This window comes from Tursiops truncatus, chromosome 17 (genome assembly GCF_011762595.2).
Source record: "Tursiops truncatus isolate mTurTru1 chromosome 17, mTurTru1.mat.Y, whole genome shotgun sequence".
NCBI lineage: Eukaryota > Metazoa > Chordata > Mammalia > Artiodactyla > Delphinidae > Tursiops > Tursiops truncatus.
In genome coordinates, this window is record NC_047050.1 from 11,504,451 (window position 1) to 11,531,533 (window position 27,083).

The window sequence follows — 27,083 nt, forward strand, 5'->3', positions numbered from 1 at the left end:
TTATCAGTAGAATAAAGTCCTGTTTCGTCAGGAGGAAGGGCGGGCTTACTTGGTTGTTCTTTATGGCATCTCCCTTATGTGGAGCTGCAGGAGAAGGCATTCACCAACGGGTTTTCGTGAGTTTGACGTTTGTTGGTAGACGTGCCCCTTGAAGTAGGCAACAGTGTCTCTGTCTTTGATAATGAGTCACCTATTCCTTGGTGACAATCTGCTTCCCAAGTAGTCAAGAACCCTCTAATGCACTCCTTCCTAAAATCTCCATTACTTCAGCAAAGCTTCCTTTGTCAAGTGGCTTTATTTTAATTTTAAAACATTTACCCGACACTTTCAAGAGTAATCTCAGTTCCAAAGCCCTATTGTGTGAGAGGACAGAAGAATTCACAACAAAACTGCTTCCCTGATGGCAAGGCAGACACACTGGGAACAGGTCGCTCAGCCCTTTGGCTTCCAGAGGTGATGTCTCACCACACAGCGTCCTCAGGGCAGCAGGGATTTGGGATGGGTCTCCAGCCACATCTTGGGCGCAGGCCTCCGTGCCACGGTCTGTGCCTCCTGCAGGCCTTCCACGTGGCCACAGATCCCATCTGTCCTGGGCCCTTACCTGTGCCCTCTCTCAGCTCTGTTAACATCCTTGCCTTCCGAGTCTGGCGTCTGGCCTGGGCTGTCTCTGCTTTCTCCAGCTGGGGCACCAGACCCCAGTGTGGAAGAGAGTGTGGCTGGGCCCCCGCCCCCATCGGGAACACAATGCTCCTTACTTTCACGTGCTACAAACCACCTGGAGAAATGTACATTCTGACCTATCTTCCTCCTCCCTTTCTTTCTCTCCCTTTCTCCCTCCCTCCTTCCCTTCCCCTCCTGCTCTGTTTCTTTTTACCATTCTCCCTTCCTCCCTCCCTCTCTCATTCCCCCTCACTTTTTGTCTCTTCCTTTCTTTCTACTTTCTTTTCCCCTTCCTTCCTTTCGTTCCTCTTGTTACTAAGAATCCTCTGCCTAATTAAGGCTATGTGATTTCTGTCTCTTCTATAAACTCGAGTGATACTTCAGAACATCTCCTTCTACACCCATCCCAGGATTCAGGGGAAAAGATGTGTGGTGGTGGTAGTGCTGTGCTGAAACGCATTTTGTTATGCAAACGGCAGCCTTTTTAAAACGTCCTTCAATTCAGAAATGGCTGCCTAGATTCACTGTGGATACTTGTTTATAGCGTGTCAAATAAGACTGAAGATAATTTTCTTTATATCACTTGTCTTTACATCACTTGTTTTTACTTCCTTTGGAAAAACAAGGCTCAGTTTTGTTTTTTTTTTAATTCACTCTATAGAAAAAAATAATGTTCCTACTAAATTCTGGTGACATTACTGTTGTTGGTTCTCGGAATCCCCATCAGTAGCTGTCACTGATGATAAAACTTATGTTCAAAATAGCTTGCCCATTATGCAGGGATGGGGAAAAATTGTTTTCCATAATTAATTTTAAAAAATCCCGAATAAAGAGGATATGGTTTTTTTTTTTCTTTTTTCTTTATTTTTGCTGTACGCGGGCCTCTCACTGCTGTGGCCTCTCCCGTTGCGGAGCACAGGCTCCGGATGCGCAGGCTCAGCAGCCATGGCTCACATGCCCAGCCGCTCCGTGGCATGTGGGATCTTCCCGGACCGGGGCACGAACCCGTGTCCCCTGCATCGGCAGGCGGACTCTCAACCACTGCGCCACCAGGGAAGCCCGAGGATATAAGTTTTGTTAAAAAACAGAATTGAACCGAGAAAGTCTGAAGATCTAATTGGCCTTATTCAATGATTCATGAATCAGGCAGCACCCCATATAGCAAATACAGGCGTACCTCAAAGTATTTCGTGTTTGGTTCCAGACCACCACAACAAAGCGAATATCGCAATAAAGCAAATCATGACTTTTTGTTTCCCAGGGCATATAAAAGTTTTCTATACTTTACTGTAGTCTATTAAGTATACAATAGCATTATATCTAAAGAACAATGTCCATAGCTTAATTAAAAAATACCTTATTGCTAAAAAATGCTAACCATCATCTGAGCATTCAGTGAATTGCAATCCTTTTGCAAAAGTAACATTAAAGATCACTGATCACCATAACAAATACAGTAATAATGAAAAAGTTGGAAGTAATTTGAGAATTACCAAAATGTGACACAGAGACAAGAAGTGAGGAAATGCTGTTGGAAAAATGGCGCCGACAGACTTGCTCAACGCAAGGTTGCCGCAAACCTTCAACCTGTAAAAAAATGCAGTATCTGCGAAGTGGAAGTGCACTAGATCAAGGTATGCCTGTCGAGAGACGCTCAGAGAGGTTGTGCAAAATGGAAGCTTTTTATGGGCAGAAGGAGGGTGGGGCAAGACGGTATTAGCAAAAGAAAAGAAAGGGTTGTTTCAGGCCTGGCCTCCTTCTTTGGGAGGAAAGGAACAGCAGGGGTCTTTATCCTGCCGATTACCCCAGCAGTGTGGACCAGGAAATTTCAGATTGTCATTTCTGGGAGGGATTCAAACTGCAATTAAGTCTCAGTTTGGTATCGTTGGGGGCAAATGACTCCATTTTGGGCCTTCTGCTGTTCTTTCTTTTTTCCTTTTTTAAAAAACAGTTTCTAGTCCTTAATTTTGGAACTGAGGACACTGCAGTCACTATTTTGTACGGCATGTGCTCTGTAAATTATACTGGCTTGTGTATTCGTTCCTACTTTTTTTTTTTTTTAACTCTTGTAGCAGCAGCTGGTCTCATACACTTACCAAAGACACTGGGTTTCCTCCCTGTGTTGTCATGTCAGATGTGGTCAATGAGATCCTGTTTCTGCAGGAACAAGTACGGCTTCCTGCATGCTGCAGAAGCAGAAGCTGCCTCTGAGAATTAATAAATTCCATACAGAAGAGTATTCTATAAATTATCATTATAAATTAACTTTACAAGAGAGGACGCCCTAATGACAGCTAAACATTGTTGATACCACTCTATGTGCACTTCCAGTTTCCCAATCTTTGCCAAAAGACCTTGAGCAGATCAAGAAGATGCTGATAATGTTGCTGGGCCTGGCACCCCATTATACCCTTCAGGTACTGTTTAGCTGAAAGGAGCACCTTAAATCTGTGAGGCTGACTCCTGTTAATTTCAAAGATGGGCAGGATGCTTGCTTGGGTTTGGGTGGTCAGTAGAGGCAGTGGGATGGGCCTGGACCGTTAGAGGAACTCATATTCAGTAAAGTGAAACAGTAGGGCAAAACTGCACACTGCACTTTGTTACCCTCCCTCCTTAAAAAAGGACCCATTTATCATGCTGCCAGTTTCTAGTTCTGCCAACATTACTTCTGTCACTTCCCTGGCATCTAAAAATCATTTAAATACGAATATGGCGCTAGCACTACTAAGCATTTACTATGAGCCAAAGGCAGTTATTTAATTCTTTCAACAGCTCCTTGAAGAAATTATTATCTCCACCTTGCAGACAAGGAAACTAAGACTCGAAGAAGTTAAGAAACGTGCTAAAAGTCCAGGAGAACGCCAAGGGGTGGACGTGGATGTGATCTGCCCTGAGTTCAGGCAATGAGGAGGTGCACTGGCTGCCGAGATTTAAATATAATAACAAAACTGACGAAAAGTCAGGCTCTCTTTTTTTTTGGCATTTAAAAGCTTTGTGGTAAAATGTACGTCACATAAATTTACCATCTTGCCTATTTTTAAGTGTACAGCTCAGTGGCACTAAGTCTATTTATAGTGTTGTGCCGCCATCACCAGCATCCATCCCCAGAACTCTTTTCATCTTGCAAAACTGAAAATTTGAACGAATTCAACAATAACTCCTCATTCCCCCCTCCTTCCAGTCCCTGGTAACCACCGGTCTACTTTTTGTCTCAATAGCTTTGACAACTCCAAGTACCACATACAAGTGGGATCACAGGGTCCTTTTGTGACTGGCTCATTTCACTTAGCAGAATGTCTTCAAGGTTTATCCACGTTGTAGCATATGTCAGAATTTCCTCCCTTTTTAAAAGGCTGAATGATATCCCATTGTATATATATACCGTATTTTGTTTATCTATTCATCCATCAGTGTACTCGTGGGCTGCTTCCACTTTTTGGCCATTATGAATACTTTCCTATGAACGTGTGTGTGTGTGTGTGTGTGTGTGTGTGTGTGTGTGTGTCTGCATGCATGTGTGCACGTGCATGTGTGTGTTTAAATCATTATATACCAGCAATTCTAGATAATGCCAGGGATAAAATACTCCTTCCAGAAAAAAATCTTTTGCTGGCCACATTTTAAGCAATTGTTGTGGGTATTACGGAATTTTAATAATAGAGTATATGCCTCAAAACTAGCACTTTTTTTTTAAACTAGCACACTTTAAAACTTACTTTTCCTTTAATAAACACTGGATTCTACATGGAAGTGATCTGAGAACAAGAGTTATAGAGTCTTCCTCTATCTATTTAGAGAAATTAGTGATGGGTTGAAATTGTTTGAGCTTTGCTTTGAGTGCAATTCATATCTTGAACCCCTGTGGAACCACCTATTCCTGTGTTTAAATACTAAATTTAAAATAAACAATGATAGCACATGATTGTAAATACAAAGAACAGAACTTGAGTCACTTTAATGCTGTCATTCTATGCGAACAGTTTGGACATTTTGTTTTTCTTTAAAATTTAAAGTAATAAAACAACTGCCAACTCTGAGGTATAATCTGTTCACTTATTAAATATTTGGCTGAATTTGGATATCGTTAGCTTCGAAATGTACTTTTAAAAAACTGTTAATTGTTTTAAAACTAAAGAATTCATCAAGAAAATAATGACCATTTACCAATTATCACATAAATATTACTGAAAAAGCTTTGTTGTACAGCAGAGAGGATGTTAAAAATAACGGCTTACTCAGGTTGTCAAATATTCTAGGTACATCAAAGTCACAAGCTTATACGTAGCAGGGCAAGTGTTCAAATCCAGATTTGTCTGATTCTAAGCTTTTTACCCCTACTCTAGGCTATTATTAGTAAGCATGCCCATTTTCTAAAGATAGTCTACTATCTAGCAGTACCGTGTAATGGTTAAAACACCTCCCACAGAGCAAGTACACTGTCATGGTGAACATGGCACTCTCCCTCTCCTCTCAGTGGAAAGGAAAAACTGTAATAGGTGGAGTGCTTTTTAAAAACTGACTGGCATTTTGGTTTTTATATTGCTTTTGTTTTGAGTGTGGAGCAATGCGAATCAAGATCTTTTTCTATTTCTGCCTAGATGGAGAGCCCTGCATTGTGCTTGTAAAGCCCAGTTACCTTTTTCCCATCCTACCCTATGTGGTTGTAAGGGTGGCCCTGAGTTTGCCAGCGAACCAGTACCCAACTGGTTGGCACACACACCTTACCTGCTTCTAGTGGACTGAGGAAGAAAATTCTGGTTTGACTCAGGGCAGAGGAAAGAGACTTAAGTGGAAAAGACAGGAATGCTTAGCTGTGTGTGTGTGTGTGTGTGTGTGTGTGTGTGTGTGTGTGTGTGTGAGTGTGTGTGTGAGAGTGTGTGTGCATGCACACACACGCAGCGCATGGGGCAGAGGGGCAGTAGAGGTTTCCCTAGATGTAAATAAAAGTAAGGAGTTTGGAAAAAAAAAAAAAGTAAGGAGTTTGAGGATTGCTCTCTATGGTGGGGTGTATAAGGTGGGGTGAACTCTGCCTTAGTGGGGAGTCCATCCAGACTGGCCAATCCATGCTGAGGCTCTGAGTGGCTAGGAGGGTCCTCCTGCCACCAGTGGAGAGCATTGCTGGGGTGAGGGGTGGTCCCTGAGTCCACCAGACAGCCGGCACCCCGCCGGTCAACTGCAGCATCATACGGCTGGAGAACCAGTTTTCTGGTATTGCATGAATTCAGAAACCTTGGCTGACTTCACGGGGGTGTGGGACAGGGGGGAAGCTCAGAGCCTGACTTTTCCTGATTCAAGAGGATGAGAATGAGAAGCGCGTTTAGTTGATTTTAGTAAGAATGGAATGTGACATTTCTTGCACCTGAGTGGTGAAGAGTAAAAGTCCTTGCTACACAAATAAACAAGCAAGGGCAACGCAGAGGGAAGAGCAATGCTGGGTGAAGCAGAGTGCACAGGGAGCACATGGGAGGGACAGCGAAAGCCTCCTGGGAAGAGAGGTCCAAGCCAAGAACGGGCAGCATGAACTGGGAGAAGGGGTACTGGACGCACCAGAGGAAAGTGCTCCAGGCAGAGGGAATAAAGGCACAAAGGCCAGATGGGAGAAACAGCAGGAGTCCCTGAACAGGTCGGGTGGCTGGAGAAGTTATAGGGGGGAGGGTTGGCACCAGGTGAGATAAGCTGGGTACAGATCAGGAAGACCCCACTCTGGGAAACTGGGGATTTATCCTGAAGGCAACGGGGAAAACAATTGCTGTGTTTTATGCAGAGGCATGAGGGGATGAGATGTAGGCTTTGGGAAGATCACCCTGGTGGCCAAGGGGAAAACAGATTGTCGCAGGGCAAGGCCAGTCAAAGGAAGGTAAGTCAGGAGGCCATATCTGATGTTCTGTGAAGCCTCAACAGAAATCTATGAAACCCTTGAGGCACCCCAAATATGCATTTTTCACGAATCCCATGATAAATTCATTCTCCCTAGGCACCTCAGATTTTACATGTTTCCTAGGGCTGCTGTAACGAAGTATCACAAAGGGTGATGTAAGACAAAAGAAATTTATTCTCTCACAGTTCTGGAAGCCGGAAGTCTAAGATTAAGATGTTGGCAGAGGGCTTCCCTGGTGGCACAGTGCTTAAGAATCCGCCTGCCAATGCAGGGGACATGGGTTTGAGCCCAGGTCTGGGAAGACCCCACATGCCGTGGAGCAACTAAGCCCGTGCACCACTACTGAGTCTGCGTTCTAGAGCCCGTGAGCCACAACAACTGAGCCCATGTGCCACAACTACTGAAGCCCGCACGCCTAGAGCCCGTGCTCTGCAACAAGAGACGCCACCGCAATGAGAAGCCCGCGCACTGCAACAAAGAGTAGCCCCCGCTCGCCACAGCTAGAGAAAGCCGGCGCGCACCAACCAAGACCCAACGCAGCCAAAAATAAATAAATAAATTAATTAATTAAAAACAAAAGATGTTGGCGGAGCCATGTTCTCTCCAGGGCTCTGGGGGAGAATGTGGTCCATGCCCAGCTTCCAGTATTGCCTGCAATCCTCGGCATTCCTTGGCTTGTAGATACATCACTCCAGTCTCTACCTCTGTCATCACTTGGCTCTCTCCCGTGTGTCTCTGTGTCTTCATACTGTCTTCCCCCTGTATGCCTGTCTGTTCCCCCCTTCTTATTAGGACATCAGTTAGATTGGATTCAGAGCACACCCTACTCCAATATGATCTCATCTTAACTAATTGTATCTGTAAAGATGCTTTTTCCAGATAAGGTCATATTCTGAGATTCTGGGAAAGACATGAATTTCGAAGGGACACTCTTCCAATACAGGTTTCGTGTGAGCACATCAAAGCTGATCACTGCTGGCTCTCTGAACCCAGAGGCTCCGGGCTGCTGCCTCGATAGTTACTTTCCTTTACAGAGTTAACCTCAATGCAAAGAGGGACTAGCGTATTCCAGAAATACGTTTCCTTTGATAGTCATGCATAGATTATTGTACAGATTCACTTGGCTTTTTCAAACCTGGAAAGGCTGTTATTCAAGTTCCAGGGAGTAGAAAGACTGTAGAAAGCATCAGCCCTGCTTAAGTATATTTTCCATTGAGACAACATATATTTTCAACTCAACATAACCTGACTCCATGAAAACAGAAGCCAAATAAATTGTTCTTTAAGGCATAATGCTATGCAAACATCCATGCTGATTTTTTTAAACACTAAAGGGAAAGTCTGAGTAATTGTTTTAGGGGCAATCATTTTATTTTAATTTTGAGGCTAACATCTGTGTATAATTTGGAAACTTATCAAAAAATTGAGAGAGAAAGCTTGTATTTTGTCACCACAAGTTAGTTTTAGCTATTTACCAAAATGATAAAACCAGGACATTAAGAAACTGGGTTAAATTCTTATTATATCATATTGCATATGTATTTAGTACAAACTAGTGACACAGTATGATTGTCAGAACTACGCCTCTCTTTCTGCAGAAGGAATACATCTCTAATATATTGTAAGATGAGTACTTTAACATTTTCCTTGCTTTCAGTCTGGAGTAGAGCACTTAAGCTTTACTGTTTCTCTGTAAATTCAGACCATGTAGTCCACAATGATCAAAACGACTTTAAAGACTACACATAGACAATAAAATTCAAGGAGCTTAGGTCTGTTTTTCTGGTCTGTGGAGAGAGCTCCTTTTGGGTCCTGAATCCATCATGAAACATATTGCTTATTTCATCTAATGAGAAGTTATATTTTATCAGACTGCCCTTAAAGCTCTTTTCTAATTTGTTCATAAAAGTTTTGAACTGGAAGGGCAAGAACAACGGCCCTACACACTTCCTTCAGGTTTACATCACCCTTTGGTAATAAGCACCGTCAGCCACGGGCAAGTCCACTTCACTGTACCATCACCAGGCCTAACCTAGTTTTCCCAAATGCCTAATGGTGTGGGATGGGAGACGGCCAGGTGTCTTGCTAAACCCACTAACGTTATGCCTACTTACCTCTTTCTTTATCTGACTTGTTAGTAACTAGGTGTCGGGGTAACTATGCCAAAAAAGCAATGAGGTTAATCATAGCTGATTTGTTAGTGAACCCGTTGTATAGCTCTCAGTGGTCACATCTTTCTTTATTAGGAAAAAAAATATTTTACAGTTTTTGAATCTTGCCCAGGATTAACATTACCAATACACAGTTTCCAGATATAATAATAACCCCAATCATTGCTGTTTTATTGAGTGGCTACTCTGTGCCAGGCATGGTATTAAGTGCTTTCTTTACATTATTTCATTACATTTCTATTACAAGCCTAGGAGGTAGATTTTACTCCCAGATGGAGAATGAGGGCCAGGGCTATTTAATTGCTTTTCCAGATCCACACGGCTTGTATGAGACAGCCAGTATCAACCACACACCTGTCTAATTTGTAAGCCCACGCTCATAACTACAGCTCTGATCACCTGATGATATCCTGTGCAAATCAATAATGCACTTCCCAAATGTTTGTGTTATCTGCTAAGCGTCTCCCTTCTCTAGAAACCATGTCTTATTTCTCTCTTTTTACCCCCAGTGTTTAGCACAGTACTTGTTACCTAAGAAGGTTCTCAATAAAGTTTTGTTAAGTAAACGCATTAAAAAACGTCTTCCTGGGGCTTCCCTGGTGGCGCAGTGGTTGAGAGTCCACCTGCCGATGCAGGGGACACAGGTTCGTGCCCCGGTCCGGGAAGATCCCACATGCCGCGGAGCGGCTGGGCCCATGAGCCATGGACGCTGAGCCTGTGCGTCCGGAGCCTGTGCTCCGCAACGGGAGAGGCCACAACAGTGAGAGGCCCGCGTACCGCAAAAAAAAAAAAAACAGTCTTCCTATGTCTGAAAATTAGGAGGCCTTTTGCCTTATCCAACACCTATCTTCTTGCCTAGGAATTATAGATAGTGGCACAATGATCTCTGTGTTTCTGGCAGTCAGGGGTTCTCATAATATCCTCTCTATCCAAGGCTTAAAGAGAGCCTTTGTCTTAGTTTTTATAATATAATGATCATCACCTGTGCAGAGAACACCACGCAAAATGGAAAACGGCCCTTTTCTTTCAGGGCCATTAACTTTTCACCGACTGCCAGATGTGAACTTATGCCTCCTATATTCTTTGTCTCTAAACACAAATTACTTCTCTTATTGCCTTTAATCTTATTCTTTATTAAATGGATGGCCATCTTTAAATCCATAATATATTGGGGTCATGCCCTTAAAACTTTGAACACTGAACACTTCTAGGCCTAAAGACTCATTCTTTTAGTTATTCATGAAATCACATTTAAAATATAATTTTAATATTGTCAGAATACTGGGAGAAGAATAAGTTAATAAATGTTCCCTAATACTTTAAGAATTTTGAATTATGCGTATATACATAGCAATCTCAAAAACGGAGAAAAAAGCAAAAATGATGGTTTTATTCTTTAAAATAGACATATACTCTATTTTGGCTTTTACTAATATCTACCAATTTCTTCCTCCTTGCCTATTCTCTCCCTCCCTCACACACACACACACACACACAGGAATACATGCTCAGCCAGTATGCTTTGATAGCTCTCTCTTGCCAGCCAGGAATACTGTGTTTGGGGTCAGTACTTTGGAATGGGCTTGACATTCAACTTAATGTGGTCCCTAACTTATTAGTCCCCAGGGAGGGAACTGGTTGGCAGAAACCAACACCTTCCCTACTCAAGGGTTGAATGCATCAAACAGATGAACTTAGCAAATGCCAGAAACAATGCTGAACTCAGGAGAGCCATTTGCTGAGATACCCAGATAGGAAGGAATAAAGCTGGAGCTTCTCCAAGTCATAGCGGAACCAGATAAAGGTCACATGTGGGGTGGGAGTGGAGGGAGAAATGGATAAAGGAGATCAACTGTATGGTGATGATAGGAAACTAAATTTTTCGTGGTGAGCACACTGTAGTGTAGACAGAAGTAGAAATGTAATGTTGTACACATGAAACTTAAAAAAAAAAAGCCAGATGTGAATCTGGGTTAAAGAGAATACCATGGCAAACAAATGGAAAGAGAGGTCTGTCCACCGATCTCATCAGGAAGGTTTGTCCACTTTTTATCTCCCTTTGTCCATGCTGTATATCTCATAAAGTGGTAGAAATTCATTGCCTCCTTTAAGTGCTGTTTATACAGCTATTCAATTCATTTAGTTAATTCACTCATTAACCACCATTATTAGGAACATTACTAGATGTTAAGGATGCAAAAATGAGTTAAGTCAATATATTTTCAGAGTAGCAAGCGAACCAATCATGCCCATCAGTACACCTGTTCTCTATCATAACATAAAACAAAGCAATTAGAAAGCTTTAGCTCTAAATCAATATTACAGGTAACAGGAAAAGGGATACATCATTATGTGGTATGCACGCTTATCAAAGTGCTTATAAATGTAGCATTAAGTATTTTAAACATATGATGTGTATATCTCAAGCCTTACCAAGATATGATTACAAAATAAAGCCACCTGTATGTCCCAGACCTTACCATGATGTACTATTTGATACATCTAAAGTCACACTTCCAATAATAAATTATTATGCATTGAGTGCTCAGTTGTGAAATTACTGCTTTTCAGTGTCTCATCTACTTTTCCTCTTGCTCCCCTTCTATATTCACACATACACACACATGCACACATTCACTTTATTACTACTATTAAGGTTTTTTTTGTTTTTTTTTTTGCGGTACGTGGGCCTCTCACTGTTGTGGTCTCTCCCGTTGCGGAGCACAGGCTCCGGACGCGCAGGCTCAGCGGCCACGGCTCACGGGCCCAGCCGCTCCACGGCATGTGGGATCTTCCCGGACCGGGGCACGAACCCGCGTCTCCTGCATCAGCAGGCGGACTCTCAACCACTGTGCCACCAGGGAAGCCCCAGGCTAGAGCTTTTTAACAAAACTTCATTCAATGCTTGAGGGTAACACAAGCATAACACAGAGAATAATGTCAAACTGCTACTGAAAATTTACTACTCTTAGCGTCCACAAAACATGACCTCAGAGTCGTTAAATAAAGTAACTCCTGCCTCCAAATGGAAGGCTTGACTCACTCTGCCACAAATGCTCCCATAATGTCCCTTCTAGGGAGTCCAGACCCAGCAATGCACCTGGGCCTAGAGAGAGAAAAACACTGTCCTCAATGCCCTCACTTCCTGATTTAGGAGGATTGTCTTCCCAGGATGAGTAATACTGAGGAGAATCATCCCCTTACAGGGCACCACACTTTTAAGTATTAGGCTCACCTACCTCAGCAGGTCCCACCCTCCCAGACCACATTTATTAATATTAGGCTGCCTAGTTTATGTAACACCACATGTGGGCCACCAAGAATCCAGCCTGGAAGCATTACCACAAGCCAAATACAATTCCTTTACAGCCTTTCCTCCAGCATGTGGTGAAGAGTAGAATGGTCCTTCACACACCCCTACTACAGCCGGGTTTTCATTCCTGATCTCCCGTAAACAAATGCTTGGGCAAGCATCCATCAGCACATCACCCAAGAACAACCAGCAATTTTCAGACATAAGAAATTCTAAATCTAGATTGAGAAAAAAATTATAACTCTGCAGGAGCATAACTGAGCTTAAGATACACCCAATTTACGTTACTAAATAGACTGTTCAAAGCATTTGCATTTGGGTTACTTCATCGCATTTTGTCCTTTAGGAAAAACAGTGAGTACTTACTTGCCCTCATATCTACAAAATTAAAAGGCCCAATGAAGTTATGTTTAAAAAAACTGATTTAGCAGTTTGGCCCCAAAGGTAAATTCTAGTTTCTACCCAAGAGATTGAAACTGCTTATAATTTCAAGACTGGAAGGTTTTCTAGCCTCAACTATTTTTACTATTTTAAGGCAGATTTTCAGCTTCTTGAAATATGCCCTACCTTTCCAGCTCTGTTACCCAAAGTCCTCTCTCAGCATCTTGTGTTCCTGCCAAAAAAAAAAGCACTTTGCTGATCTCTGATTCTACCCCTTACACTTCCAGACTCTTGCCTTTGTGGGCCTCCTATCTTTCATACTTTCCCCATCATCCCAATCTCTCAAAATTGCACTTAGACTTCAGAGACCTCCTCTAAAGCCATCTCCTGATCTTCCCAACTGGATGTGACTGGTCTGTCCTCTTAAAATCCCACAGCACAGCATTTGCACCTTCTTCTTTCTTACAGCCATTATGTTCTACCTTATGTTGCAGTTACTGGGTTCATGCCTTACCTGTTCCACTTGGCTTTCTCGAGGCTGGTGACAGAGCCCTGCTCACCTTGGCATCTCTCCCATCATCTCTCATGGTACTTTGTAAATACTAGGCATTCGAAATATATATAGAGTTGAATTGAACTAAAACCTAGTGAATACACTATCTCACAGGAAATTGATAGCTCTGACCTAAATTACATCACAGGGCAAATCTGAAAATATTAGTTCAAGAATGAAAGATGAAATGTTTCAATCTGTTGTTAATTTGCCAACCACGACTTTGGCTAAACGCTAACAAAGACAGGCGTTGCACAAAAAGCCCCCTTTCGGTCAAAACTAATGGAGATATGATGACACAGAGGAGAACAACTGGATATCAATGATTCCTGGGTTGTACGGCTTGAGATTTATGAGAAAATCTCATACAATCTCTGAATGAGAAATAAACTGCTTCTGCTCTCTCTACTATTTTGTTGGTTATACTAAAAGGAAAATAAAAAGTAGAAAACAAGAATGTAATATTCTGTGATTTATGTCATAGAGTGTTCTGCCTATGTTTTCCTCTAATAGTTTGATAGTTTCTGGCCTTATATTTAGGTCTTTAATCCATTTTGAGCTTATTTTTGTGTATGGTGTTAGGGAGTGTTCTAATTTCATTCTTTTACATGTACCTGTCCAGTTTTCCCAGCACCATTTATTGAAGAGGCTGTCCTTTTTCCACTGTACATTCCTGCCACCTTTATCAAAGATAAGGTGTCCATATGTGCCTGGGTTTATCTCTGGGCTTTCTATCCTGTTCCATTGATCTATCTTTCTGTTTTTGTGCCAGTACCATACTGTCTTGATAACTGTAGCTTTGTAGTATAGTCTGAAGTCAGGGAGCCTGATTCCTCCAGTTCCTTTTTTTGTTCTCAAGATTGCTTTGGCTATTCGGGGTCTTTTGTGTTTCCATACAAATTGCGAAATTTTTTGTTCTAGTTCTGTGAAAAATGCCAGTGGTAGTTTGATAGGGATTGCATTGAATCTATAGATTGCTTTGGGTAGTAGAGTCATTTTCACAATGTTGATTCTTCCAATCCAAGAACATGGTATATGTCTCCATCTATTTGTATCATCTTTAATTTCTTTCATCAGTGTCTTATAGTTTTCTGCATACAGGTCTTTTGTCTCCTTAGGTAGGTTTATTCCTAGATATTTTATTCTTTTTGTTGCAATGGTAAATGGGAGTGTTTTCTTGATTTCACTTTCAGATTTTTCATCATTAGTATATAGGAATGCCAGAGATTTCTGTGCATTAATTTTGTATCCTGCTACTTTACCAAATTCATTGATTAGCTCTAGTAGTTTTCTGGTAGCATCTTTAGGATTCTCTATGTATAGGATCATGTCATCTGCAAACAGTGACAGCTTTACTTCTTCTTTTCCGATTTGGATTCCTTTTATTTCCTTCTCTTCTCTGATTGCTGTGGCTAAAACTTCCAAAACTATGTTGAATAAGAGGGGTGAGAGTGGGCACTGCTGGTGGGAATGTGAATTGGTTCAGCCACTATGGAGAACAGTATGGAGGTTCCTTAAAAAACTACAAATAGAACTACCATATGACCCAGCAATCCCACTACTGGGCATATACCCTGAGAAAACCGAAATTCAAAAAGAGTCATGTACCAAAATGTTCATCGCAGCTCTATTTACAATAGCCCGGAGATGGAAACAACCTAAGTGCCCATCATCGGATGAATGGATAAAGAAGATGTGGCACATATATACAATGGAATATTACTCAGCCATAAAAAGAAACGAAATTGAGCTATTTGTAATGAGGTGGATAGACCTAGAGTCTGTCATACACAGTGAAGTGGGTCAGAAGGAAAAGGACAAATACAGTATGCTGACACATATATATGGAATTTAAGAAAAAAAAATGTCATGAAGAGCCTAGGGGTAGGGCAGGAATAAAGACGCAGACCTCCTAGAGAACGGACTTGAGGTTATGGGGAGGGGGAAGGGTGAGCTGTGGCGGGGCGGGAGAGAGTCATGGACATATACACACTAACAAACGTAGTAAGGTAGATAGCTGGTGGGAAGCAGCCGCATGGCACAGGGATATTGGCTCGGTGCTCTGTGACAGCCTGGAGGGGTGGGATGGGGAGGGTGGGGGGGGGGGAGACGCAGGAGGGAAGAGATGTGGGAACATATGTATATGTATAGCTGATTCACTTTGTTATGGGGCAGAAACTAACACACCATTGTAAAGTAATTATACCCTAATAAAGATGTTAAAAAAATAAAAAAATAAAAAAATAAAAAAAAAAAAAGAATGTAATATTCAAAAAGACACATGCACCCCAATGTTCATTGCAGCACTATTTACAATAGGAAGGACATGGAAGCAACCTAAATGTCCATCAACAGAGGAATGGATAAAGAAGATGTGGCACACATATACAATGGAATATTATTCAGCCATAAAAAGGAACGAAATTGGGTCATTTGTAGAGACACGGATGGACCTAGAGACTGTCACACAGAGTGTAGTAAGTCAGAAAGAGAAAAACAAATATTGTATATTAACATATATATGTGGAATCTGAAAAAAATTGGTATAGACGATCTTATTTACAAAACAGAAATAGAGACATAGACATAGAGAACAAACGCATGGATACCAAGGGGGAAAGGAGAGGGGATGGGATGAATTGGGAGATTGGGACTGACATATATACACTATTGATACTATGTATACAATAGATAACTAATGAGAACCTACTGTATAGCACATGGAACTCTACTTAATGCTCTGTGGTGACCTAAATGAGAAGGAAATCCAAAAAAGAGGGGATATATGTATATGTATAGCTGATTCACTTTGCTGTACAGTATAAACTAATGCAATATTGTAAAGCAACTATACTCCAATTAAAAAAAAGAAAGAATGATGCTCTCAGTGCAGACGCATTTGGAAAAAAAAAGAATGTAACAGACTAAACAAAGATCTTTAGTGACACATTTCTGGTGATATTTTGGTCATTGCAACACGGTTACCAAATATAGTCGCTGAAGGCTTATTATAATGGACTGCTGATCAGCTACCTTGATCACAAGGTAATGAGATGGAAAAAATATTATATAACAAGTGTACACGGGTTCTTCTTGGGCAAGGCTCACCTTTCTTATGAATACAGCATCTGGAAGCCTGTATTCATAAGAAATAGTACTTCCCTGCAGGGTATAGGAGCTCTGAAGTCTTCTGAGGAAAGAAGAGAGTAAAAAAAGAGAGATTTATTTGCAATTGTGGTGAGGCAGAGGGAGAAAGGAGAGAAAGGAAAAGAAGGGAAATGAACATGAGCAAATGCCATGTTTGCTGGAATACTGTGAACTAAGCAAGGTGCCTCTTCTCAGTGACCTCATGCACATGCAGGATAGTTTACAAAACCACAGAAGCTTGAGGCAACTGTACTTCTTATGAAAACCAGTAAAGGGGCCAAATTCTGCACCATGGTTTTTGTGGGAAATAAAATAGAGACAGTAAGTTCTGGTGCCGGGGCCTGAGTCAGAGGAGATCTGGAGGCCTTAAGTTGGTGAGAGTCCCCAGAAATCCCGGGGACTTCCCCACCCCCTGAAAATTAGAGGTTTTGAAAAAATTTCCCCCAGAGCACAGAAAGAGAGAGGCTCTTAGATAAAATCAGCATTACAGCAACTTTAGTGGTCACAGGCTTATCATCTAATATTCTAGGGGTATTAACCCATGACTTATTTACATAAACACTACCTCCATTTATAAGAAAGGCAAATAATGCTTGAGGCAGTATAATATAGCATTTATGAGCACAGACTCTGGAGCCAAATGCCTGGGTCTGATTCTTGGTTCCACTTTTTTTTGTGTGTGTGTGTGGTACGCGGGCCTCTCAGTGTTGTGGCCTCTCCTGTTGCGGAGCACAGGCTCCGGACGCACAGGCTCAGCGGCCATGGCTCACAGGTCCAGCCGCTCTGCGGCATGTGGGATCTTCCCGGATCGGGGCACGAACCCGTGTCCCCTGCATCGGCAGGCGAACTCTCAACCACTGCGCCACCAGGGAAGCCCCTTGGTTCCACTTTTTACTAGCTATGTGATCCTGGGCATCCTCTGTGCTTCAGCTTCTTCATTTGAAAAATGGGGGAAATAAAAATACACATCTGTGAGCAAAGGGTTTAACAAAACCTATTATCCCTCTGTGAGACTTAAACATTGGTTGACTATCCAGCTCTGTTCTTGCAGTAATCTGGGAAAAGTAGAAATGTCAACCATGTTATTAGACATCGTTGTTTATGGTAAAAATGAACCCTGAGTGGCAAATTGCATCTGGACTGGGAGGAATTAGAAAAAATCTATAAATGCCCAATGGGCATTTATGGGGATGCCATGCTTTGGGCTTCCCTGAGTACGGTGACCCTTAAAACTAGGCTTGTATCTTTCAGGATCCTTGTAGTTATGCCTATAAAAATCCTACAGGAAATATTAACATATGATCCAGGAATCACGCTCCTTGGTATTTGCCCAAATAAGCTGAAAACTTAGGTCCACACAAAAACCTATACACAAATGTTTACAGGAGCTTTTATTCGTAATTGCCAGAACTTGGAAGCAACCAAGATGGCCTTCAATAGATGAATGGGTAGACAAACTGTGGTACATCCATATAATGAAATATTATTCAGCAATAAAAAGAAATGAGCTATCAGGGACTTCCCTGGTGGCACAGTGGTTAAGAATCCGCCTGCTAATTCAGGGGACACAGGTTCGAGCCCTGGTCTGGGAAGATCCCACATGCCACGGAGCAACTAAGCCCGTGTGCCACAACTACTGAGCCTGTGCTCTAGAGCCCTCGAGCCACAACTACTGAGCCCACGTGCCACAACTACTGAAACCCACGCGCCTAGAGCCCGTGCTCCGCAACAAGAGAAGCCACTGCAGTGAGAAGCCCGCACACTGCAATGAAGAGTAGCCCCTGCTCGCTGCAACTAGAGAAAGCCCGTGTGCAGCACAAAAGACCCAATGCAGCCAAAAATAAATAAATAAAGAAACAAACTAATTAATTAATTATTTTTTTTAAAAAGAAATGAGCTATCAAACCAGGAAAAGACATCGAGGGATGTTAAAAACATATTGCTAAATGAAAGACCAAAAAGGCATTACACTACGAAAAAGGCAAAAACTATGGAGAGAGTAGAAAGATCAGTGGTTGCCAGGGGTCTGAGGAAAGAAGAGGATGAAGAGGTAGAATACATGGGGGTTTTAAGACAGTAAAACTATTCTGTATGATGCTATCGTGGTGGATATGTGACATTACACATTTGTCAAAACCCACAGAATGTACACCAAGAGTGAACCCTAATAATATACTAGGATGTTAGTTAATAACAATATATCTTCATTCATTCATCAAGTGTAACAAATGTATCACACTAATAAAAGATGTTAATAATAAGGGAAACTGTGTATCGAGGGCTGAAGGAGTATATGGGAACTCTCTGTACTTTCCTCTCAATTTTTCTGAAACCTAAAACTGCTCTAAAATATAATGTCTATTAATTAAAAGAGGGGGGAACCCTACAGGAGGTATTGGCTCTGGTGAAGAATGAGGCTTCTAAGCCAGGCAGATCCTACACTTATCCCATGTGGGTCCTATTTCCTGACCCCAGGCTGTTGCACCGTTTCAAGAATTGCCACTGAAGAGAAATGTCTGAAGTGCCCTGCTGGTGAGCTTTGGTTCCTCTCCTATACCCTGAATAGGCTGGTGGTCCGTCGTCACTTGGTGAGCCTGAGAGTTTGGCTGACCCTAAGAAGATCTCTTGGCGGGCTATGCACTATCTCATAGAATTGTTGTGAGAATTAAATGAGCTAACATCAGCAAAATACTCAGAACAGGGCTTGAGACATGTAAATGCTATAGAATTGTTAGTTATAATTGTTATAGGGATGAGTGGCTACAGTTTAACATTTTAATAATTATATCCCCTGAAATCATGAGTGACATGCCATCTGCAATGTCAGATCAATATATAGTGTATATATGGATGTATCCATAGACATAGATATATCCACAGATACAGATATAACATGTTCTCATTATATAATGCCTTGTGTGTAACTTGGTGTTTGTTTTGTATTCTTTTATGAAATGGTCAGTCAGGTGCAGCCAGAAGAGAAGACACAGGAAAGACTCAGGAAAACCAAAACAAACAAACAACAAAAAAAAACAAAGCTTATTAAACTCACAGGTTCTAGAGACAGGAGGCACAGACCACGTGGGCCACATGAGAAAATATGGGAATGTTTCAGAGATTACAGCATGGAACCCATGTCAAGACTACATCTTTAAAAAGTCCTGTCCTCAGCACAGCTAGGTTCCCCTAAAAATGAAATAACTGATCCCTGACCTGTTCTGTAGAATTTATCTGCCTGAAATCTATGCTTTCGTTGCTATTGTATCCCAAGGACCTAACATAATGCCTAGCACATATTAACATTCATTTATCCACACTTGTGGAGGGCCTACAATGTGCCAAGCTAGGCTAGTAGCAGTTAAAAAAATCCTAATTCAAAGTATGAACCCTGTACCGAATACATCCTATGTGCCACCTCAGATTCCCCTGGCCTCACCCAGCTCTTGGGCCCTCTGCCCCTTGCTTCTCCTCAGCTGTTTTTGCAGCAATTAGCTCCCTGCCTGATCTGCTCAGTTCCAGGTTGTTCTACTGCCTGAGGCCAATGCCCAGAGTCGTTGGTACCTCCCACTACTTCCTCACATGCACTCGGATGAAACACCATGTCACAGGTTACATAAGGCTGGCTTCCCCTACTGAACAGGACAGGCAACATCACAGGGGTTTGGGGGAGTTAACTCCATGGGCACACACTTTGATCGGTGGTGATGGCAGATCCATTTCTTCTCTGTCCCTCCCCACAATGGACTGTTCCACGGTATGGTGTTCCAGTACAGTGTAAAGGAAATGGCCCCTTTATAGCAGAGGTCCTCTGTGTCTCTTCATGAAGGAGTGACACCATCCTGTTTGCTTCTAGCCTCATTTCCTTTCTCCCTCATTTTTGCAGCCTTGACATTGCACCTCCCCATGAAGCATTAGCAATTAAGTGTTGCTCTAGGCTCTGTTTTCTAGTGAAACTGGGCTGAACCTTGCCCTTAATAATCCCAGTTACCAACCCTTCTGCTCACTGTACTTGGGTCCTCTCCTGGCCCCTTTCATTCAATTCACATTCCAATTTCACTCAGCTCAGCACCATGACTCTCCTGGTTAAATCTTGACTTTGGCTCTATGTACTCACACCCAACTTAGTTTATCCCAGTCCCCTTGGTGTCTTGCGTTTGCTCTTCTGGCCTCCATTCCTCATTCTTACCATATTATTTTAACAATATTTTAGTTTTTATTTTATTTTTTTGGCTGCACCGCACGGCTTGTGAGATCTTAGTTCCTCAACCAGGGATTGAACCCGGGCCCTCAGCAGTGGAAACATGGAGTCCTAACCACTGGACCGCCAGGGAATTCCTAATATTTTTATTTTTATTTGGGAAATTTCTCTTACCCTTAGTGCAGGTGGTCCAGGTGGAGCTAAACTTCTTTCCCACACTGCCCACGTCTTGGCCAACCAGTGTATTCCCCTAGTCATTGCGATTAGTTTGGAGATAGGCATATGACTAAATCAGTACAAACAGAGCCAGTCCTGAGATCTTTGTTGGAATTACTGAGAAAAGAAGCTCTTTCTCCTCTTAGAAAGAGACAGGAAGAGAGCCTGGACACGATTCGTTCTGAGAATGAAGCCAGACCTGAGGGAGAAAGAAAGAGGCTGGCTTTTGGTGGGGAGGTTTGAACTACTGAATTCATTCATGCCTGAAGTGTTTTGCCCTGAAACCTTTCCGCTTTTTAAGTGAATAAATTGTATTTTTGCCTTCCTGTTCCTGCAACCGAAGGCAGACAAACAAATAGAGTTCTCTTTCTCTATAAATCCTAGCCTCTTGGACATTTATATAAAAACCTGGGGTACCCAAAGTGATACAAGAGCAGGGCTCCCTAGAACCTTGTGATCTCTATAACTTCCCACTGCCGTGTTGTGGGATGAGCTTAGATGAGTCACCGCGTAGAGGCACGGATTGAGTTACCGGTCCTGAGGGCAGACACTCCCCACCTCTACACCTGGTACTCAAGTAGCTATTCTACGGCACACTCCGTCCTGGCACATCTTGCCTCTTCCCTTTCCCTCCTGACCCGTGTTTCTGTCTGAGTGCTTTGCCAGCAATCTGATGCAACTCCTTAAATTCTTAAAACTGCAGGGGAATTTTATGGCCGTTCAGGCACATAGTTCTCAAGCAGAGCAGAGCAGGTGGAATTTCTGGCACCCTACCAAACTGGAGGGACAAAAGTGGGTCTGTTGCAGCAGGATGTAGAGGCAACTCTAGGAGGAACTTCCCAGCCTGACCGTCCTGTGCCTTCCAAGGTCGGCTCCTGTTTATTAGTTCTACTTGACTCACGTTCCCGTCTTTCCTAACTCTTGGTTATTCCCACCTCTCCTCTTAATATGGTTTTACTTCTACACTTTGGCACACGCTCTTACCTTGCCCCGGGTAATGCTTCTTCAGCATCCCTTGATGCTTTGGACTGTCTTCCTTCAAGCTGTCCCTGTAAGAAGGCCAGTCTTATAAATTCTGTTCCAATCTGATGCATGGGACGCAGACACTGGTGAAGTCTAATTACTGTGAAATAGAGCTACTTAGTTTACTCTGACTCAAGCTCATGGTGTACCAGTGTGTCCTCGACCAGCACCAAAGGACAACTTAGGAATTCTTCCCCTCCCTCCCTTGCCAGGGTTCCAGTCGACCTCTAGAGTTTATGCATTCCTGCTCTGTTCTCAGCAGGCTGTCCTCATGCTGTGATCAGATGTGTATTGGGCAAGATCTAATGCACACGTAGGGGATTTCTTGTTTACATGATGAGTGAATGGCTGATGGATGAGATCGTGAAGCACAGACTGAAAAATATTCCCACTCATGTAATGGGGCAATTTTCTCTGATATGTTAACCCATTTAGTGCAGCACACTTTCTGGATATCTTCTTGGTGTCCCTTACAGAAGCCATACCTCCAGTCTATTGGACAGAAACACCCTGGCCAACCAAGTGAATTTTCACATAACTATGATGGTAGGATTAGGTCTAAGATACATGGAACAAACAGTAACAGTGAAACATATTGAGTGTCTTCTATATGCAAGGCCCAAGCGAGGTGCTAGTGGTTCAGACAGTAAAACACTGAATTAAAGCATTATTACAAATTGTGAAATGTGCTTTGAACGAAAAGAGCAAGAGGCAGAGACAGAATAACAGGGGAGGGTGACCACTCAGGGAAGGCCTGTCTGAGGAGGTAATGTGAGGTAGGACAAAAGAAATGAGGAGACAGTAATCATGCAAGCAGTTGAAGGAAGGGAGGGTGTCCCAGCCAGAAAGAACAGCATATGCAAACTCCCTGAGGTAGGAAAGAAACAGAAAGAAAATCAGGGTTGCTGAAGGACAGTGAGCAAGGGGCAGAATAGTACAAGATGAGAAGTGAGGTACGGTCAGTGGCAGGACGGAAGGCCGTAGAGAGCTTGCATATAATTCTATGTGAAAAATAAAGCCACTGAAATGGGAGAATAACATGAAATAATTGAAATTCCAGGTCATCCTTGCTTCAAAGTGCATGAAGAATGGGTTGTAGGATGCAGAAGCGAAAGCAAGCGGGGGAACCAGTGAGGAGGCTGCCGCCGAGCGCAGGGGCCTTCGGGAGGAACCGAGGCCTTCTCCATCTATTGGTGGTTGAATCAACACGACTTCCTGTTGGATTCTATCTGAGAAGTGAGACAAAGAGGAAGCGAGTATGACTTCGATTTCTTGCTTGAAAGACCGGCCCATGATGGTGCCATTAACTAAGATGGGGAAATCTGAGGGGAAAATGCAGTCGTGAGAGTGAGTGGAAATCCATTCAGGTTTTGGAATTAAGTTTCATCTGTGTGTGAGACAGACAGAAGGAGGAGTCCAGTGGGAAGCCAGAATACACACCTGGAACCTGGAAGGGGAGGTCTGATCTGGAGGCAGGGATTTGGGGGGTCATTAGCATACAGATGGCATTTAAAGCCATGGGATACACAGAGATCTGTTGCATTTCTATACACTAACAATGGAAGATCAGAAAGAGAAATTAAAGAAACAATCTCATTTACCATTGCATCAAAAAAAAATACCTAGGAATAAACCTACCTAAGGAGGCAAAAAATCTGTACTCCAAAAACTATAAGACACTGATGAAAGGAATCAAAGATGACACAAACAGATGGAAAGATACACCATGTTCTTGGATTGGAAGAATCAATATTGTCAAAATGACTATACTACCCAAGGCAATCTATAGATTCAGTACAATCCCTATCAAATTCCCAATGGCATTTTTCACAGAACTAGAACAAAAAAAATCTTAAAATTTGTATGGAGACACAAAAAACCCTGAATAGCCAAAGCCATCTCCAGGAAAAAACAAAACAAAACAAAAATTTTAAAAAAATGGAGCTGGAGGAATCAGGCTCCCTGACTTCAGACAATACTACAAAGCCACAGTCATCAAAACAGTATGGTACTGGCACAAAAACAGAAATATAGATCAATGGAACAGGACAGAAACCCCAGAGATAAACCCACACACTTATGGTCAATTAATCTACAACAAAGGAGGCAGGAATATACAATGGAGAAAAGACAGTCTCTTCAATAAGTGGTGCTGGGAAAACTGGACAGCTATAGGTTAAAAAATGAAATCAGAACTTTCTTTAATACCATAGACAAAAATAAACTCAAAATGGATTAAAGACTTAAATGTAGACTGGATACTATAAAACTCTTAGAGTAAAGCATAGGGAGAACACTCTTTGACATAAATTGCAGCAATATCTTTTTCAATCCTTCTCCCAGAGTAATGGAAATAAAAACAAAAATAAACAAATGGGACCTAATTAAACTCAAAAGCTTTTGCACAGCAAAGGAAACCATAAACAAAATGAAAAGACAACACACAAAATGGGAGAAAATATTTGCAAATGATGTGACCGACAAGGGATTAATCACCAAAATTTACAAACAGCTCATGCAGCTCAATATCAAAAAAACAAACAACCAAGTCAAACACTGAGCAGAAGACCTAAACAGACATTTTTCCAAAGAAGACATACAGATGACCAAGAGGCACATGAAAAGATGCTCAACATCACTAAATATTAGAGAAATGCAAATCAAATCTATGAGATATCACCTCACACCAGCCAGAATGGCCATCATCAAAAATTCTACAAACAATAAATGCTGGAGAGTGTGTGGAGAAAAGGGAACCCTCCTACACTGTTGGTGGGAATGTAAATTGGTGCAGCTACCATGGAGAATAGTATGGAGGTTCTTTAAGAAACTAAAAATAGAGCTACCATATGATCCAGCAATCCCACTCCTGGGCATATATCCAGAGAAAAACATAAATGCACCCCAATGTTCACTGCAGCACTGTTTACAATAGCCAAGACATGGAAGCAACCTAAATGCCCATCGACAGATGAATGGATAAAAAAAGATACGATACATATATACAATGGAACATTACTTAGCCATTAAAAAGAATGAAATAATGCCATTTGCAGCAACATGGATAGACCTGGAGATTATCTGACTAAGTGAAGTAAGTCAGAGAGAAAGACAAATATCATATGATATTGCTTATATGTGGAATCGAAAAAAATGATACAAATGAACTTATTTACAAAACAGAAACAGAGTCACTGACTTAGAGAATGAACTTATGGTTGGTTACCAGAGGGGAAGGGTCGGGGGGAGGGGTAGATTGGGAGTTTGGGATTGACATGTACACACTGCTGTATTTAAAAGAGATAACCAACAAGGACCTACTGTATAGCACTGGGAACTCTGCTCAGTATTCTGTAATAACCTAAATGGGAAAAGAATTTGAAAAAGAATAGGAACATGTATATGTATAACCACTTTGCTGTACACCTGAAACTAATACAACATTGTTAATCAACTGTACTCCAATACATATATATATATATAAAAAAGCCATGGGAATAGATGAGGTCCTCAGGAGAGTGTGTGGTAGGAAAATAGGAGGGAGAGGTTCCTTGGCCCCAGTCCCTCCCCTCAAGTCTTCTCCACAATTCCTAGTCCTTCCTTCTTTAGCCCCCATAAGCAAAAGATACGGTGCCCTTCTTCCCTCTCACTAAGGAGCCTAATGGCCTCTGAACAAGTGAGCCAGTTCTGGTCATCCTCTCAGAAAGCCCAGGCCTTAAGCCTGTCCCAACACTTCTGTCTTCTACTCTTTCAGATAAGTCTCCTCTCCCAACTCCTAAGATAGACAAATGGTCTTCATGCTCAGAAAAGAAAGGAAGGAAGGAAGAAACCTCAAACAACACTACCATCACCACCCAGCCAAGCAACTAAACCAACTAACAAACTGCAGCATGAGCTCTCAGAAAGGAGGTTACCCCACTGGCCAAGTCTTGAGGGACTGTCTGCTGTACCTCTGTTAGCCTTGGGGTGAATCATGCTACCAGATTGCTCGGCTTTGCCCTGGCCGTCAGCTTGTCAGTGTGTAGCACGGGTCGCATGCAAGGCTGAAGCGAGATAACTCGACTGGCTCTGGGCCAACCATGACCACTCAGGATGAGCATATGTTCCGCTGAAAGTGGGTCATGAAGCCAACATGCACCTGTAAAGACATCACATCTCTTTCTGTGTGGTGTGTGAGCTCCAAACACTCCACTGTGTAATTATCTGTTCTTTATATGTGAAATGGTCAGGATCTTCTCTTACCTCTCTGTGAATACTCCCTACTCCTGGCAGATTCACCCTCTTACCCTTTCCCACCAATAGTTCCCAGACTGAGCCAGGAACGAATTCCTGTACCAGAAAGAAGCAAACAGGAAGTGTCCTGGTTGTAGCTGTAGATTACCCACAACACTGAGGTTTCCTCTCGGTGTTTTGCACCTCTACTTTGTTCATTCTGCCCTGCCCCTTTCCTTCCGGTGCAGCGTCAGGCCGCTTTCCTGGCCTTTCTCTGCAGTGCGTAAGGCCGCTTGTTTCTTACCTTCCGAACTGGTTCTTACCCCACTACTTCCCCTGACCAGGCATCACTGTGCTGCTCAGACTGGTGGTCTGATGCACAGCTTTGCCCGATGCTTCATCTGTGTGTGCATCCAGGCCCCTGGCGCCTCATCAAGTTGCAAGGCTGCCGTGCAGCCCAGATCCGCGGCCTCTGCATGTTCTTTGCTCTGCCAGCTGCAGCTTCCTGCCTGTCTTTCTGCTAAGCGAGCACCCCTACAGTGCCTCTGCTGACATGTCATGCACGCGTGCACACTGCTTTTTGTTTCATGACTGCTCTAAATACGTGCATGCTGGTGCTTGCATCGTTATTTATGTATTTCACGACATTTTGTCTCAGCAGTATCTGCTCCATCTCCGATTGCTTCCCACCAAGAGGGTCTGCCTCCTGCAGCTTTGCCCGGGTGGTCAGCATTGATGTGTATCGCTACACCTAAGCAGGGTTGACACTGATTCTTAGAAGTGTTTCTTATTCCCGTCCTAGGAACACTGCTTCATGTTAGCTGATCATTGAGAGCTTCTTGGGGAATGTGCATTCAGCCCCCACGTGCAAAGAGTAAGGCAATGGTGGGAATTAGAAACTGATGGGTTCCAGCCTTCATTGATTTTTTTTTTTTTGCGGTATGCGGGCCCCTCACTGTTGTGGCCTCTCCCGCTGCGGAGCACAGGCTCCGGACGCGCAGGCTCAGCGGCCACGGCTCACGGGCCCAGCCGCTCCGCAGCATGTGGGATCTTCCCGTACCGGGGCATGAACCTGTGTCCCCTGCATCGGCAGGCGGACTCTCAACCACTGCGCCACCAGGGAAGCCGCTTCACTGATATTTAATATTAAGTCTGTCTCGTAAGTGGCATTAATGAACTTGCCTAAGGGAAGGAGGTGTGATTGTCCTTAGTGCTGGAGACTGTGTGTCCCCTGAGTGCATTTGGTTTGATAATATTTCCATTCCCGTAAAAAAGTTAGCATGCACATGTGATTTGTTTTGGACAAAGAAATATGAGAAGTTATATGTGTT

At 42.7% G+C, this 27,083-nt stretch overlaps 1 long non-coding RNA gene across 1 annotated transcript; it reads right to left on the minus strand.

Annotated features, from left to right (window-relative positions):
• On the minus strand, nt 1-25,967 carry LOC141275684 (uncharacterized). The gene is made up of 3 exons (XR_012327199.1): nt 25,491-25,967; nt 21,502-21,566; nt 1-2,846 (listed from the first exon to the last, which is right to left on the minus strand). It is a non-coding gene; the product is annotated as an uncharacterized lncRNA (long non-coding RNA).
• Between the last annotated feature and the right edge of the window lie 1,116 nt (nt 25,968-27,083).